The sequence below is a fragment of the Equus quagga genome, unplaced genomic scaffold (assembly GCF_021613505.1).
Source record: "Equus quagga isolate Etosha38 unplaced genomic scaffold, UCLA_HA_Equagga_1.0 HiC_scaffold_243_RagTag, whole genome shotgun sequence".
Lineage (NCBI taxonomy): Eukaryota > Metazoa > Chordata > Mammalia > Perissodactyla > Equidae > Equus > Equus quagga.
Genome location: NW_025793272.1, coordinates 34,286 through 51,307, shown reverse-complemented (window position 1 = coordinate 51,307; position 17,022 = coordinate 34,286). Strand labels below are relative to the sequence as shown.

Here is a 17,022-nt window from a genome sequence, read left to right as displayed (position 1 = left end):
CCCAGGATTTGCCTGGCAGAATGACACATGGAATTAAAAACCAGTTCAGTTTAGTGATGGCACTTTCCTAGAGATGTAGGAGGTCTGAAAGTAAAGAGGGAAATATCCAGAGAGGACACTTTCTCAGGTTCTCACAAAACTCAAGAGGAGTCTTTCCAATGACACTGCGATTCTTGTATCCAGAACTGTGCTTTGATAAACACAGCTCAGCTCTGCAGATCATCTTGTCTAACACAGGGCTCACAGTTATAATGATCTCGGTCAGTGATTGTCCATCCTGTGCATGAACACATCTAGTGCAGAGGCCTCGCAACCTCACTTGGTTCCTGCTTTCTCTGACCTGCAATGTCCCTGTGCAGACAGATTCTAAGATGGTGCCCCACGATCCCTGCCTCCTGGAATTCACACCCTTGTGGAAGGTCCTCCCAATGAGTATAGGAGGGACCTGTGACTATCTTCTACCCAACATGCCAAGGTGGCAACAGTGATGTCACTTTTATGATTAGATCATATAAGATCATGGTGTCCGTCTTGCTAGCTGACTGTTTGATTGGCTCTCTTGGCTTGCAAGCTCTGAGAAAGCAAGCAGCTGTGCTGGAAAGGCCCTCAAAGCAAGGAACTGAAGTCAGCCTCCCACTAGCATCCAGCAAGAAACTGAGGGCTCCAGTCTAACAGCCCACAAGGAACTACTCAGTCCTTTTCCCAATGACAGCCCTTTCCTTACATGAAGACACACATCCTATCCTGTCTTTACTACCATAAATGTCACCTTCCCTTCCTGTCCTACTTGCTTTCTTCTCACCATCCAGGAGGCCCCACTAGGGAGCAGCAGGCAGGGTGGAAGGAAGCGCCCATGAGCAGCGGTGTGGCTAGACCCCTCCTCTTGCTTTCACCTTGGAGAGCAGATGTTACCAGGAAGTCAGTTGGAAGAAGAGAAGTCAGGGGCAGCAGGAGATGAGTGGACACCTCTGTTTCTCAGGCCCATGTGAGGCTGTGCTTTCGGGCTGTGAAATAAAACAGTGAGGAGTGAACTCTGCATGGCCACTGCTGGCCTTCACCCCTTCAGCATTGTGGAGAGCCCACCTCACACTCCAAATGCAAACACCATTGATTCCCGGCAGTCTAGCTGTGACCCTCCCTTCCCATAACCTCCAGCAAACACACTCCATCAGGCAAGAGAACAAGCCCTCCTGTCGCTTCAAACCCCACGGGCTCACCTGTAGAAACTGTGAGAAAAGCAATAGACTCTCAACCAGTCTCAGTGCCTGGAGAAGAAAGGGAAGCTGTCAGAGCCGACAGTAGAAGACGATCCTTAATGAGGCATGGGTACAGCATACAGGACTCAATATAACAGAGTGGGAACTTGGGCTCAGCAGTCAGACTGTTTCCTTAGAGTCATGGCTCAGCCCAGTGAAAGTCACTTAACCTCTCAGTGGCCTCAGTTTCCTTGTCTGTAAATGGGGCTGGCAGCTGTCCCTATCTCATAGGGCTCATATGAGGTTTTAATTATTTAATTCACATCAATTTATTACTATCTCACTGAGGACAGTGCCTGACCCTTTTATTTAGTCAGAATCTTGGGAAAGGAGAACGTCCCACCATTGAGTTCCTATTTCCTTCTTCCAAGTGTGATGAGGACCAGTTCTCCAACACTCATCGCCCTGAGCCTCCTCTTACTTGCCTGCAGATGGAGGGCTGCTCTGTCCCTTACTAACTATGGGCTGGGGATGGGGGAAAACAGGGAAAGGCCAGGGTGGGGCCAAGGATGAGGAGGCCTCAGAGCAACACACATATAAACACTCATACACTCACACACACCCAAACCCACATACAAACATCCATAAATGCTTATATACGCACATGTGCACACACACACCCTCCCACAACCCACACACACACATGCACCTATACATGCTTATATTCATACACAAAACACACACATACACAAACATACCCATACATGTTAATATGCGCACATGAATCCACACAGACAGACAAACACATACACATCACACACTCCCTTCAGAATTGGGGCCTGGCTTATTCTCACTTAATCTCTTATAAGAAATTTAGGATCCTGAGGGACAAGGACCTGAGAAAATTTGTCCCACCAGAAAGAGATCCTCTCCCCAGGCACTCTAGTACTTTCTGGATCTCATGTGGCCCTGCTCCTGGCCCTGCTCCTAAACAAGCAGGGGATCTGACCTCAGATCAAGATCCTGGTGTCTGGAGGCTGCCACATGCACTGGCCCTCCCTGGGAATTGGGGCTCTGGGAGTCCAGCAGCCCACCAGCCTCCCACCTCACCTGCTGCTTCTCAGCCTGCCCTCCCACAGCCAGGTGTCCCTTCCAGATTTTGCTGCACAAAAGGATGTCTGCACATTGGCTCCACAAGCAGCAGGGACAGGAGGTGCTGCCCAACCCCTTGGGGTGTGACACTCTTAGATCAGAATGGGGAAACCCAGATCCTCCTCCTCACCTGAGCTCTTGTCCTGTGACCACAGTTCCAGTGAACTCAGCTCCCCGGAGATCCTAGCTGGCAAATCTCACCCCACACCTTGCTGAACTCTAATCTCTGCCTGCTTGGAATTTGTTTCTTTTATGTTCTTCATTGACCCAAATCATACATATCTATCAGGTTCTATGAAAATTTCTATCCATCTCATTCATGTAACTCCCTGACCACTGGAGTCTCTCACCTATGGACTTCCATAAACTATTTCCTCTGCTTCTCATTTAATGTTTAAGGAGGTTCCAGTCTTTGACAACACTTGGTGCATCCAAGGGCCAATAAAGTGTTCCCAGAAGTATGGGTGCCTCCACATATTAGCTGTAAGGCTTTGAAGGAAAACATGAGATTGAAGCTTTGTTGTTCCCACATCCAGCACCCAAAAGATACGTGCTCAGCACAAAGCTATGAGCCATTGACTCTGCTGAATATTGAGTGAATTAACATCAAACAGATCCCGCCCCCTGTGACCAGACTGGGCCAGCCTTCACTCTCAAGCAATAACTTGTGCACACTTGCCTTCCCCAGCCTGGCTCTTTGGGTGAGGTGGTAAGTACTGCTCTCCCCTGCTTTCTCCCAGGCACCTACCTGCTTGATTTGGTGGATGCTCTTTGTTCAGACCACGACCCATGGTTTGGTTGTAGCATTGCTGCACATTTCCCAGATTGAAAGGGAAAAATCTTTCCTGACATGTGAAGATCTTGGTCTCATCATCAAAGGAACTTGGCTCCTCCATCAACCACTGAATACAAGACTTTACCTTCCTCTCACTGTCATCGTGGATGGAAGGGTTGGTCATCCATGAAGCCAAAGGCAGTAAATGCATGGACTTTTGGACCCGGCCTGGACACAGCCAAGTAGAAATACTGCAGAGAATGTGATCCTGAGGTAGGAACCAGAGAAAGTAGATCAGAGGAAGCTCCAGTATTTATTGAGTGAAGACCCAGCTCCCAATGTGTGAGGAATGAGTGTGTACATCTATGTGTGTGTGAGTATGTGTGTGTGTGTCTAATAGGAGAAACAGGACACAACATAAAACATTGGGAAGACAATTGCACAACAACTTCCTGCACAATTGAATTCAAATCCCACATAGAGATGCACTGAGAGAGCTCAGAGAAACACAGAAAAATGTTAGTACAACATCTCAATAAGAAAAGTCCTACGAACAAGTTGCTCTTGAGTAGGGCTTCAACAAGTGGAGGGATCTGGAGTAGGGGAGAAATTTTAGAAATATTCTCATGGCTTGGAATGAGGTGTAAAGAACCTAGAAACAAGACCCTCCTCCAGGTCCCTGCTGTGACAGTGCAGCATCTCAGTCCCTGATGCTTCCCTCACTCTCCCCACTAACGTCCTCCTTCATGCACATCACCTTTGGTGTCACTGTGGAATACCCACTGGCCCCAGAGTCAGGGAGTTCCAACTCTGCCACACTCTGTTTCCTGGGGAAGTGACTTCCTTCTGTGGGCTCAGCTTCTTTATTTCTAAAATAAAGTCAGGGAGGGAGTCAAACAGGCTGAGCACAGGAGGAGTCTGTGTGCGCTGGCCAACCTGGTCCCAGGGTTCAACAATAACACTGGTCAATACCAATTACTTAGCTGAACCTTTGTCTACAACTCTAGGAAGGGAAGGGGGAAAGGAACAGTGCCTACTTTCCCTCCTTAGAGGAAGGTTTAATGTCAGAGTGGGTAAAATTATTGTTTCTTTTCTCTTCTCTGGGGTTCTCCCTTCTCTCCCAGCTTAACCACTCCCTGTTGCAGCAGGTAGAAGATCTGAGGCAAAACCCAGGTTTTTCCTCCCACCCTCCCTCCCTTCCTTCTTCACGATGTGCTGTGTTCAGGAGGAATTCTCTTGGTGTTGATGTTTGGAGGGAGAAAAGGCAGACAGGACTGACTTGCGTCTCAATCACATATCTACACGTCACACCTGAGGAGACAGGAGAACAGCAGAGGGGAGGGAACAATTCATATTGCTTAGTGGGCTTGAGAAGATGACAAAATGATTTCCATTCATTTTTTCCTACCCAAATACACTTTTCACCTCAGTGTTCACTCCAACCATCCAAACCAGTGAACTCTTGTTATATCACGTGAAGGTCCTGGGGGTGGCAGAAGGCTCAGGGGTGTTTGGGCCTTCATACACTGTTAACTGATATGGTTTCCCGTGATGTGACCCAAAGTCGTCCTTGATTACACTGGAAGAGGACAGAGAAATAAGTACATCCTATGAGGTGGTGGGATTGCAGGTGAGTTTTTCTTTTCGCTTTAAAAGTTCTTTTCTTGTTGCTATAATGATGTTGTGCAGTCAGAAAAATTGGGGAGAAGGAGACAGAGTTGCCCTGGGCTTTTATAATGCAATGAAAGAACCAAAGCACAACCAGAGCCGAAAACAAAACAACACAGGAATGTAAACGTATTATCCAATGTAATCTATTCACAACTCTGTAAGTTGGTTAGGTATCATTATCCCACCTTGACTAACAAAGGTTAGGAATGAGACCCGGAAGTGCTCAGCCCAAGGTCACACAGCTAGTGGAACCCAAGTCCTCTGACACCTGGCCTAGTGCTTGATCTACAATGGCAAGTTAAGTGAGGAAGGGGCCTCAGAGATCAGGTGGTTGATGCCTAAACATTGTCAAAAGTCTCTATACAACATGAAGAGTGAGTGGTTGAATCTCTTTAGTGATAGAGAGCTTACCGCTTACCAAGGCAGCCCATTTTATGGTTAAGCCTTAGTTAAAAAAAAACACACACACACAAACAAAAGTTCTTCCTCATGAGCACAGTTCTGTCTCTCTGAATCTTCTGCAGAATGACCAATTTCCAATCTATACAATCAAACAGAATAAATATACTTCTTCATATAATAGCCTTTGAAGTATCTGAAGATTCTATAGTCATAAACAAGGTAAACTACATCCAAATAAATGGTTGTTTTCAGTAGGAAGCTTGGTCCAAATGTCCTAGCCCACCATGGTGAGAAACAAGAAGCCCTCTTCAACTACTTTTTGGGGAACTGTATTAAATTATCAACTCAGATTATATTGATTTTGGGCTTGATATCTGCCAAGCACTGGGGATGAATTAATGAGCAAGTCAAATGTGCTCTGTGGGTTTATATACTAAATAGTTGAGCTGGAAAGTTAGGCATTTGGAATATAGAACAAGGATGCCCACTCCAGACTGGGAGCAGCTCAGGACGTCCTCCCTGAGGAGGTGACGTTTGAACCAAGCCTGAAGAAGAACAGGAGTTGACAGATGACATGTGATTTATATAGAGGAAAACAACTGGGGAGAAGTCCTGGATACTGGACAGTGTGGCAGGTTCACAGGACTGATCAAGTCCAGGGAAGCTGGAGGCACCTGCAGGGTGGTGCTGAGGAGTGCAGGCCTCAACCTGGACCACCTAGATTCTAGTATTTCCTCCACCACCCACCTAGCTGTGTGACCTGGGCAAGTTTCTTACCGTCGGTGCACTGCAGTCCTCACCTGTGAAAAGGGTGATGTTTTAGGGATGTGGTGACGATTAATTGAGTTGATACATGTGAAGAGGTGAGAACAGTGCCTGGAACATATTTGATGTTCAGCTTATGTTTGCTCTCATGGTTGGAGGGAAAGAAGGTGGGAGAGAGAGGGGAGGCTGATGATAGAGGCCAGGCCCGCTAAGCCCTCCTTGGCTGGCCCGGTAAACAGAGAAGTGAAAATGAGAGTCTATTTTGGGAAAGCTCACTCTGGCGCAGCATGGAGAAGAGATCTGAGAGAGTGAGAACGTGTCTGCGGGGCCCATTTAGGAGGCTATTGCAGGGGCCCAGCAGTAGTGGCACATGTTATCCCTCTCCATCCTGAACAACTCATCTTCTCATCTTAATTCCTTTGCACATCCCTAACCACGTCCTCCTCCTGTCACAGAGTCAGAGTTAGTTAAGAAGGGATTGCTGAGCACAGCTTGGACAGCAGTCATGGAGACTGGGTCCACTCTTGGGAACCTCCTGAAAGAGATACCTGCATTGTCTGCATGGAGCACATGAAGGACTGTGAGCTTGTTCTGTGGCTGCAGCTTCTGCCAGGTCTGCATCACTGAGTGCTGTGTCACTCCTACATCCACTAAGGGAGCCATGTGCTGTCCACTCTCCAAAAAGCCATTTCGGGAGGGGGGGACATCAGCCCCAACAGGACTCTGGCCAGTTTCGTCTCCATCCTCCAAACACTGGAGCCCAGGAATGAGAATCCAGCACAAGAAGTTTGGTTCTGCCAGCAGAACAAGGAAAGGGCCTTTTTCTATTGCTTGCACAACAAGCAATTCCTCTGTGCAGTTTACAAAGATCTCATAGAACACAAATCCCATCAGTGCTGCAGAGCGAGGAAGACACCAGGTCTCACAGGTAGGTAAACCCTTTTACTGCCCAGTCTAAACTCGGGACAAAATTGTGGTGGTTTGCTCTATTACTGGCTTTAGCACTACTACAGAAAAATAATCTACTGTATTCTAAACACAGTTCTGAATGAAACAAAAGCTTCCTTTCAATCCTGGAGTATATTGGTAAAAATTATTTCTGGCCGCCTGCTACTTCACTTCTAAAATTCTCAGGCAACGGAAGGCATCACACTTCCTCTGCTTGCAGTATAGAAACCTTAGTGTTGCTCTAAGAGTTCACATGCCCTCCAAAATCCTCTTGAGATTTCTGGGTGTGAAGGAAGCATAATTTGTCACAAACTGAAAAAGGCAAAAAAGTGCTGAATAGATAGAGTTTTTACTTGAGGTGGACCATGCTATTTGGGCAAATAAAAATACTATTTTATTCCTAGTAAAAATGTAACCTTGATGTACCATCAGGTATTTTTTGGCTGAGCTGGCAAAATCTAACTCAAGCTTGACAAAATGGGGACTCATTGTCTTATTGAACAAGCTAAAGGAAAAGCAGGTTTGCAAGGGAACCTGCAGCCAAGCCTGGGTCCCCTCTGCTCCTCCTGCTGGAAGCCGTGGAGCCACCTGTCCGGGGAGGACTGTCCTGGACAAAGGTTCAGGCCACCAGCAGCTACAAGTCTGTCCCAGGTGGGTCTGTTCTGGGCCCTGGGTTGAAGGTAAGTTAGATATTTGATCACAAAGCTTTAAGCTGTGGATGACAACAACATTCCTAGAGGTGGCAGCCAAGTAGCAGAAGGCTTGTTTTCTCTCCAAAAAGTTCAAGCTGCCTCACAAAAATGTTACTAACATAGAGGGAAAATGAGGAATCAAGGTTAGATGTCAAAAGCATGTCAATTTGGGGGAGAACTGGTATCACAAGTCAGATAATAGATAAATTATTATTATAGCAGTTGGGATGAATTGCAGGAAGTCAGTTCACCTCATGAACATAAGCACATACGCTGGAGAAAGCTGTCAGAGTAAGGCCTGTGTGCACACGGCTAGGAGACCTATTTACGGTTCATAGTCAATGCAGACAGCGCTACTTCCGCCCTGGGGACTTCTGTACAAGATCAATACATATTTGTGAATGAAATCATGAAAGACTCTTAACAGTCTGTGTTGGGGAGCAGCTGTGTTTAAAATAGTGTGTGTGGGGCTGGCCCGGTGGCGCAGCGGTTAAGTTTGCACGTTCAGTTTTGGCGGCCCAGGGTTCGCCGGTTCAGATCCCAGGTACAGACACGGCAACGCTTGGTAAAGCCATGCTGTAGTAGGCATCACATATATCAAGTAGAGGAAGATGGGCATGGATGTTAGCTCAGGGCCAGTCTTCCTCAGCAAAAAGAGAAGGATTGGCAATAGTTAGCTCAGGCCTAATCTTCCCCTGCCAAAAAAAATAGTGTGTGGGAAAAGTCTGAGATTCTCTGGTGGAGGAAATAACAACTTAGACTTAAGATTTTTAAAAGAAATGGTGATTTTCTATTTCTTTTAGGGGCCATGGCCATCAACCCAACAGAAACCAAAGGACACCTAGGATTTTTGTGAACCACAGGCTGAGGCATCCACTTCACTCAGAAACGGTTCTGTGACAACAGCTACAGATAGTGACTAATGGAAGGAAATTAACAGATACACATACATAGAAAGTCCCCTTTCCTCAGGTGGACAATGCAGGAAACAGGAAAAGTAAGGTCAGCCTCCAGTGGTCACATCAGAGCTGCTCTTCTATCTGAGGTAGCCAAGTGACAGAACGCAAAACAACCTCACCTTCTGAGACTCACTTCTCCCCTGTCAAGGAGAAATAACACTTTCCCTGTTTGACTCTCATAGTTGTCATGAGCCTTAAATATGTTCTTTGTAAATTGCAAGATCCTATGTAATCTAAGTTGTTTTAACCGTATTCAACAATAATAATGTTGACTTCGCCCATCTTGTGGAGGAGGAAACTGAGGAACAGATTGCTGAAGTGATCTGCTCCGAGTCTAGCCAGGAGTAGGTTATGATCCTCCTATTTTCGTTCCATGGAGCTCTGACCCTCAGTCTCTTCCTCTAGAATGGAAGAGGTCCTGCACTGGGACACTGCTCACCCAAAGCTCCCTGTTTCTCAGGATGAGAAATACGTGACTATGAGAGGCTCTCCACTAAGACTGTCTGCTCATTCCAAGAGACTGAACACCAACCCCTATGTTCTGGTTCAAAGGGCTACTCCTCTGTGCCCACTGCTGGATGGTAGAACTGCCATACTAGGGAGATGGCATCCTTGTGGTGGCCTGAGAGTCAGGGAGGAAAAAGAGAAGGATCTCCGTCTGCCAGAAGGAGGGTATCTGGGCTGTGAGAGTCACCAGGCGACAGTTCTGGGTTCTCACAACCCCAGAGACCAAACTGATCCTGGAGGAAAATCCTAGATGGTAAACTGGATTTCAGGGAGTGTCAAATGACATTTGCTAATGCAGAAAAAGAGGCCACTATTTTTACTTTTCAGGGTTCTTATATAGAGAAATTAGTCCCATTCTTAGGCTCTAAGGAGCAGGAGCACAGCTGACCCTGTACCCCTGAGATGGGCTGCCTTTCTCTTGTGCTCTCATGAGAACCTGATCATAAACGGGTTTATTACCAGGGTCAGTGGTCCCTACCACATTAGGTCCACAGTGACCATCAGTGAAAGGACAGATGTGGCAGACTCCCTGCCAGCAGATCCATGTGACCTTAAGGATGGCAAGAGGACTGTGTTCTCCACATATCAGCTGGATCTGCCCCAGTGATTCCCAGTAGAGGCCATGGCATGTGTGTTCCAGTTCCTAAACACCATCATTCCATTTCCAGCCCACAGCCCAGCACAGCCCAGATTTCCCACTATCTAAAACAGCAGTCCTCAAACCTGAGGACACAGAAAGCCTACGGTGCTTGTTGGAAACGCAGATTCCTGTCTCTACCTCCAGACAAGTCGACATAGTACCCCTGGGGCAGAGCTTGAGAATTTGCTTTTTGAGATGAGCCCAGGTGTTTGGACATCACACAATAAGAATATGATGTTAGAGCATCTGAAATTCTAGTGTGGAGGCAAATGATGTGAGGGTCTTGTTAAAATGCAGACGCTGATCCTGTAAGTCTGGTGGTCCTGAAGTTCATTCTCGTGGGCAGGAAACATGGAACATAAGAATTGCACTTTAGTCTAGGTTGTTTAATCTTCTCTATAAAAGGGTTCATCATGTGATGTGCCCTTCAAAATCCACTGTTCAAAAGCCCAATGACTTAACAGCCCAGGAGGTCCATTACCAAAGGCCCATGATCTACATGCTTCAGTCACTGTCACTTTGTGTGCTTTATGGCCAATCAATAGTCACCTCAACGGCACAGTCTCCAGTGTTTTGGACTGTCACCAGTTTACCATCCAACAGTGGATGGCTGCAGCGCTCCTTTGGATCTGCCACAGTGGAACAGATGGGCAGTTCTATCAATGAATCCCATGGGGGAAGAAAAAAGGGCAAACAGACCTTCAGTTAGAGCTCAGAAATTAGAAGAAGGAGAAAAAAGAGCAGAAAGAAGATTTGAAGAAATCAAGTTTGGAAGTTCTCCAAATTCAGTGAACAACTTTAGCATGTAGATCCAAGAAGCTCAACATACACCAAAGGAGAGAACAACAAAGAAGGCCACACCTAGGCTCACCAAAGTCACACTGACGAAAATCAAAGAAAAGAAAACCTTGAAAGCATCAAGAGATAATGCATTTTACATACAGGATATGGTGGTTTTAAAATGTTTACAAATTCTTTAATATCCCTTCCTTCAAAAGATAGAACTAGGGGACGTGCTCTCCGCAGAGCCGCTCACTGCATGGTAGAGACCGGTGCCCCTGCCACCGCCTGTGTCACCGCCGCCTCGGGACGGCTGTGTGATTAGGCCACAATCTTCAATGAGTAAACATAGCCCTTTCGGTGGTGTTCTTAGTCACACATTTATGGGGTTTCTGAAGGGCAGTGGAGATTACTGCCAGGCATAGCACGCCCTGTGTGCAGACAAGTGAACTGTAGAAATTCATTACTACTCCACCAAGAAGCCCCCGTAAGAGTGGTTAGCCTGGACACAGAAGTGTTGAATTGAAATCCACAGAGCATTTTACACGAGTTCTGACCTGGATGGGGTAAACCTCAGTGCACTTCCTTTCTCTTGCCTCAGTATTACTGGATTGAACAATTGCTGCTTCTTGTTAGGAGGTTCCTTTCATTTCCCATTACTCCCAGCTTCATACTCAAAGCACTGAGAATTTCAAGTGGAGTATATCGAAGTAGACTCAGTTTCTTTGCAGCATTTCTGTATTCAGTTTTTTACATTCTTTCATAACCCTATTGAGTGTTTTTAAACTACATGGCTCAAATGAACCGCCCAACTCCTGTGGAAGTCACATACGAGAACATGAGATTTCTTATTACACACAATCCAACCGATGCAACCTTAAACAAATTCATAGAGGAACTTAAGCAGTATGGAGTTACCACAATAGTAAGAGTATGCGAAGCAACTTACGATGCTACTCTCGTGGAGAAAGAAGGCATCCATGTTCTCGATTGGCCTTTTGATGATGGTGCACCGCCATCCAACCAGATTGTTGATGACTGGTTAAGTCTTGTGAAAATTAAGTTTAGCGAAGAACCTGGTTGTTGTATTGCTGTTCATTGTGTTGCAGGCCTGGGGAGAGCTCAGGTGCTTGTTGCCCTAGCATTAATTGAAGGTGGGGATGAAATAGGAAGATGCAGTACAGTTCATAAGACAAAAGCGGCGTGGGGCTTTTAACAGTAAGCAACTTTTGTATTTGGAAAAGTATCGTCCTAAAATGCGGCTGTGCTTCTAAGACTCCAACGGTCATAGAAACAACTGTCACGTTCAATAAAACTAGGGTGCCGGATGCCATTGCCTTGAGAGCAGCTTGAGACAGGACCTAAGTTATCATACATGTTAGCCAACATGTTGGCTTGGTGGATAAGTCTGAGGAAGCTTCCTAGGAGTATTAAAAAGCAGTTTTACCAGGCCACAAGCTTAACAGAATTGCAGCCTCTATGTTTGCTTTACGATCAACCTATTTGGACACTTAGCAAAAGATTCTTGCTGTTCAGCATTTAAAATGTATTTATCATTTGTACCAATTAACCTTGTCTGAAATCATGCAGTGTTGAGTTGTGTCTTCAAAATTCCCATGCCAGAATCTTATCAATATTTAAGAAATTTAGAAAGATTAGGTGCCAAAATACCCAGCACAATACTTGTAAATTTTTCATATCATACAGAAACTAAAATCCCAGGAACTACGAACACTCTGGACCTTGTGTGGTTTATTCCTTCAGTCATTTCAAACATGAAAGTAGGGCCTGTATGGTTATTTGCCTGCTCACTTTACGTTTACGTCTCCCACATTCATACCAGTGTACATCAGGTTTGCTCAACTTTTTTTTTTGGATTTTTACCAAGTCACAGTTATTATTTAATGTCTTCCTATAAATCTCATTTTGTGCTGTTATGGGAAACCTCCATTTTGAAAATCTACATTGTACAGAAGCACATCTTTAATGTCTCCAGACGAAAAAGCCTTACAGTTAATTTTAATGTTTGCACTTTGGTGGAACTTACAGGGAGGGCCTGAGAAGAATGGGAGGGGGCTGTAAGTATTTTAGTAAAATGTTGCCTTTGTCTCATGCAGAACATGTAGAATATGCTCTTTAATTTAGTAATTTTTTTTAAAGTTAGAGATGCTTTGTTATTGTAGCTAAAGCAATTATTAATCATAAAATTTTGGAAATTCTTGTAATTATTTTTCATACTTATCTGAAGTTGTTTACCAACTTATTTTTGTTTGAAGTGTGATTTTTCTTTTCCTTCTCTTCCCAACCTCTCTTGCAAAAAAAACAAGTGGGTTTCTGCTAATGAATTGAGCAGATATCTAATATTTTATATGCCTTTTCAGCTGTGTAACTTAATATTTGGATACTTGATAATTTTTTTATTATGTAATTGATAAAATGGTGATGTGTATTAATGTTAGTTCAACCATATATTTATACTGTCTGGGAATGTGTGCTTATAGTTCTGTGGGAGAAATAATTTGTCAGTGTTCACCAGCTTGTAAAAATCTAGTATGAGACCTTAAACATCTAAATAAATAATGAAATGCAAAAAAAAAAAAAAGATAGAACTAATTCCTCTTCCCTTGAGTGTGGACTTGATTCAGTGACTCACTTCTAAAGAACAGAATAAGGAGGAAGTGACGTTGTGTGATCAGAAGTTAGGTCATAAAAGTGACTGTGCTCTCTCTTCCTCTCTTTCTCCCTCTCTCAGATCACTTGCTTGGAAGGAGCTAGGTCCTAATCAAGGAACCTCTGACATTTGCCTGACTGGATGTGAACATTGCTATGGACAAGTGACTCCTTTGTGCCTCCCTTTTCCTCCATTTTTAAATGTCTATAGTGCTTATCCCTTTATCTGTCCCATGGCTGCACATTAGGTCCGTTATGGGAGGGAGTAGGTAACTCGTCTCTTTAGTCACAGGTCTTCAGTCCATGAAGAACTCTATGCGAAGAGCTTCACTTACAGAAATGCACTCAATGAGCCTTATCTGCACCTCGATCTAATTTAGATGGAGATTCTGGACTTTTCACTGATTCTGTAATGGTATGAGATTTTGGGGTCCTTGGACGGGAAGCATTTTATTTTGCATGTAGAAGTGACAAAGATTCCCTCTTTGACTAAACGTTAGTTAAGCTCCTCTGAGCCCTCTTTCCAACTAGGCTTTGACTTGTGGGCTTCGATATCCATCTTTGCTTCATCCAGTTTTAGCAGAAATCCTGTCAAGTCAGTTCAGTGAGAATCTCTCACCCTAGATATCTGGTCAAATTCCTCAGCCCCCACTAGGCCCCAGGTGATATAAGATCACTCTGGCCTACCTTCAGCACGAATACTGTTAGGTCAGTTTAGCAAGAATTACCCTATCCACTTAGGAGTTTTCTATCAACTAACGCCCTCCTCCTTGGTCATCAATCCCCATTTTTCCTCGTTGTATTTGTAGTTGAGCACAGTCTCTCTCCCCTACTGCAAAACCCCTACTGTAGTGGTCCCTTGAATAAAGTTTTCCTTACTGTTCTTAATAAGTGTCAGAATAATTTTTATTTCTTTGATAGAGGAATGTAAATAATTCCATTCCAGCCAGAAGATGGACTGTGGTCATTTTCAAAATGTCCGCAAACTCTTTAATACACAAGAGACGGTGACTAATTTCCTTCCCCATGAGTGTGAGCTGGATTTCTTGGCTCACTCATAATGAATAGAATGGAGCAGAAGTGATGGTGTGCAACTTCAGAGACTGGGTCTTAAAAAGCACTGTGATTTCCTATTGGGTCTACTGTCTCTTGGGTCGCTGTTCTGAGGTAAGTCACCTGCCATGTTGTGTGGACACTCAGCTAAGGAGATATTCACATGGCAAGGACTTGAGGCTTCTGCCAACAACCCATGAATAAGATTTGAAGTGGATCCTTCCATGCTAATCATGTTTTTCAGTTCTGGCCAACATCTTGATTGCAAACTTATGAGACACCCAGAGCTAAACCCCCAAGCTAAGCCACTCCTTCTTCTCTCTCCCACCAGAAACATGTAAGGTAATAAATCCTCACTGCTTTAAGCTGCTAAGTTTTGGAGTAATTTGTTACAAACAAATAGAAGAGTAACGAACAGGGAGGAAATGTCGCAGTGAGTGACTTCTCATTAGACACAAAGGACATCGGAAGAAATTGGAGCAATATATTCAAAGTCCTGATAGAAAAAAGGTTCCAAAGAAGAATTCTATATCCACTGAAACTATCCTTCAAAATAAAGGTGATTTTTTAAAATATTCATATTGTTTTTAGAATCCCATTTTAATTTTCCAATTAGGTTTTTTGGGGGGTATTATTTTTATTTTTATACTAGTTGTCTTAGGGATTACACTATACATCCTTAACTTTAGACACTCTACTTCCAATCACTAATGCACTATTTCACATAAATTTAGAAGCCTTGAGACCATTTAGGCCTGTATCCCATGTCCATCTTTTTGTTATAGGTGATATATGTAATACATCTATATAGGTTACAATCCCCACAAGAAAAAGTTATAATTTTAGTTTCAAACAGTTATATGTGTAAAAGGAACCAAAAAAGGGTCAAAGGAAAAAGGAGAAATGGCCCTTTGCATTTTCACAAATATTTTTGATGCACTTCATATTTTTTGAGAGTCTGAGTTTCCATCTGGTATCATTTGCCTTCAGTCTGAAGAACTTCCTTTGCCATTTCTTATAGTGCTGATCTGTTAAAGACAAATTCTTAATTTTTTTATCTAAAAATATTTTTATTTTGCCTTCACTCTTGAAGGACATTTTTGCTGAATATAGAATTCTGGATGGACAGTCTTTTCTTTCATGTCATTAAAGTTGTTCCACTTTCTTCTGCCTCTCTGTTTTCTGATGAGAAGTCATAAGACAGTAAAGGAGGCACGAAAGAACCAAAACCAGAAAATATCATGATAGATGTAGTATCTCTCACATCAACAACTACCATATGAACTTCATGGATCACACTCCCATGAAAAGGCAGAACTTGTCAGAATAGGTTAAGAAACAGCACCCAACTATATGCTGCTTACAAGCAAGGCTCTTTCGATATAAAGACACAGGCTGATAGTAAATTGATAGAAAAGGATGCATTGTATAAATAGTAACCATAAGGAGGCTGAAGTGGCAGTATTAATACCAGAAATAAGAGATTTCAAAATAGAATGCATTGCCAGAGATAGAGAGATACCACATAAAGACAAAATCTAATGGAATGAGAAATTTCACAATTACAGACAGAAAGGAGATCAGCAGTCGCCTAGGGCTGGGAGGAGGGAGAGAAGATCAAATACAAAGGGGCGTGAGGAAGCTTTTTAGGATGAGGGGACGGTTCTATATGTGGGCTGTGGTAGTAGTTCTGCGAGTGTAAACAATTACTGATATTCAGCCAACTGTTCATGTAAAGTTGTTTAATTTTATTTTATGTAAAGAACTTAAGAAATTTTTTAAGGTGTGGAGAAATAAGGCAAAGTAAAGAAAGTTTTGGATAAATAAAAACTGAGAGAACTCATTGCTAGCAGTCGTGCAATAAAGTAATTTTAAAGGAAGTCTGCCGTGCTCATGGAAAATGACACTAGACGATAACTCAAATATGGCTAAAAAGTCACTAGAAGAGATAAAACCATAAACAAAAAGTATTTGCTTGAAACAAAGAAAGGTAGGAAAGGAGGCACAGAAATGAATAAGAAATGAAAAAATAAACAAATAGCAAAATGATAGACCCAAATACTAACATATTAATAATCATATTAAATATAAATTGACTAAAATTCCAATCAAAAGGTTGAGATTATCACACTGGATAAATATCAAGACAGATTATATGCTCTATATAATAGAAAAATTTTAAACACAAAGCCAAAAATAGGTTAAAAGTTAAAGGGTGAAGGAATATGCCATGTAAATAGAAAGAATAAGATAACTGTAATGTCTGTATTACTATGAAGTGAAATAGACTTTAACATAACGAGTATCTCTAGAGACAAAGAAGGACTTTTTACAATGATAATAGGTCAGGATCACAAGAGGACAGAAGTGATAAATGTATGCATACCTAACTACAGAGCTCCACAGCAGATGAAGCAAAAAGTGGCAGAACTGAAAAAGAAATAGACAAATTAACAATTATATTTACAGATCAATACTCCTATCTCATTAATAGAACAAGTAAACAAAAAACAAGTAAGGATAAAGAAGACTGAAACACATCGTGAGTCAACTTGACCTAAATCACATGCATTGAGTATCACATTCAGCAAGAATAGAATAGACATTTTTTCCAAGTGTGCATGGAACATTCACAAAAATACACTATATTCTAGCCCTTAAATAAGTCTCAATAAATTTAAAGGGATTGAAATTATATCATATATTCTCTGACCACAATGACATTAAATTAGAAAAACATGACATGAAGATATGTAGAAAATCCCCAAATATTTGGAAATTAATCAACAGATTTCAAAGCCATGGGTTACCA

The 17,022-nt window shown here is 43.1% G+C and overlaps 1 pseudogene; it reads left to right on the top strand.

Annotated features, from left to right (window-relative positions):
* Positions 1-11,277: 11,277 nt before the first annotated feature.
* LOC124232101 (protein tyrosine phosphatase type IVA 1-like) lies at positions 11,278-11,840 on the top strand (annotated as a pseudogene).
* The last annotated feature ends 5,182 nt before the right edge of the window (positions 11,841-17,022 follow it).